At 36.5% G+C, this 1,366-nt stretch overlaps 1 pseudogene; it reads left to right on the top strand.

Annotated features, from left to right (window-relative positions):
• Positions 1-213: 213 nt before the first annotated feature.
• On the top strand, positions 214-1,093 carry LOC110297369 (vomeronasal type-1 receptor 4-like; annotated as a pseudogene).
• The last annotated feature ends 273 nt before the right edge of the window (positions 1,094-1,366 follow it).

Raw genomic sequence — 1,366 nt, forward strand, 5'->3', positions numbered from 1 at the left:
ACATACATAGAGTTAATATTTTTAAAATCCTCAGACATATTTTATTTTCACATCTGAATGGATATAAATTGACATAAAATCTGACATCAAATTTTATATCTGAGTGTTTAACAGTTAGCCTGAATTTTATGTACAATGAAGACAATAGACTTGTATGTCCATCATGAGGTCTCAGTATGTGATACTGAGTGACATTCTCTATAATGTGAGAGAATGGTGTCTAGAGCCCTGGCCATGGGGATCCTCTTCCTGTCCCAGACTGAACTACGAATACTGGGGAACTCAGCCTTGATTTGTTGTTTTATCATTGCTAACTTCACTGGGATCAGGGTGAAGCCCACAGACCTGATTGTCAAACACCTGGTTTGGGACAGCATCATGAATATGCTCTGTAAGGAATCCCCACACAATAGCTTCTTTTGGTCAGATATATTTTCTAGATGGCATTGCATGCAAACTTATGTTTTATTTTCATAGAGATGTTAGAGGAGTATCCCTTGGTTCCACAATATTGTTGTGTGTCTTTTAGGCTATTACCATTAGCCCTAGAATTTCCAAGTGGGCACAGCCCTCAAGTTCATTGGTCCTTACTTGGTCATCTGCTGGGTCCTTTAACTACTTGGAAATAACTTGATTATCATGACAGTGACTCACATGAGAGATAAAACAAGCTTAGTGGATTTAGACAATTGGTGTTCTGTTTAGTAGTAAATCTTTCCAAACAAACTTATACAGTGTATGTGATCAAGTTGGCCTCCAGTGATGCCATTTGTTTGGGACTTATGATAGGGGTCAATGGCTTTGTGGTGTTGATCTTGGTCAAGCATAAGAAGAATGTCCAGCATATCCCTAGATCCTTGGTTATTAAGTAACTTCCTGTGTCCAAAGTCAGACAAAGAATTGTTATTCTAGTGAACAATTTTGTAGTTTTTTTATGGAACCTTTTATGTTCATGATGAATTTTTCTTTCTGGGATCAAACAGATATGTGGCTGATCAACGCCAATGTGGTCAATTGTGCATGTTTCCCAGCACTGTGCCCCCTTCTGCTAACCAGGAACTATAGTAGGGTTTTGCAGCTCTGCAATACTTGAATATTTCAAGAGCCATTTTTTTCTTGTGTAGCCAGTCGTCAAAAACATATACTGTGGACATACTATTTTATATTCAGCATGAACTGTCCTCATCAGATCAACACTGTAGATGTACTTTCTCTCAACACTATTTGGAATATAGTCTTGAATCTAGTTACTTTTTTTTTTTTCAATTTAAATCATATTAGTGGTAGAAAAATTTAAATTTTGGTATGTATATGTTGTAGTGATTATTTTGAGAATTTATATAGGTCCCTACTATTTGTTGACCTG

Source organism: Mus caroli, unplaced genomic scaffold (genome assembly GCF_978045245.1).
Source record: "Mus caroli unplaced genomic scaffold, Mus_caroli_1 scaffold_8, whole genome shotgun sequence".
NCBI lineage: Eukaryota > Metazoa > Chordata > Mammalia > Rodentia > Muridae > Mus > Mus caroli.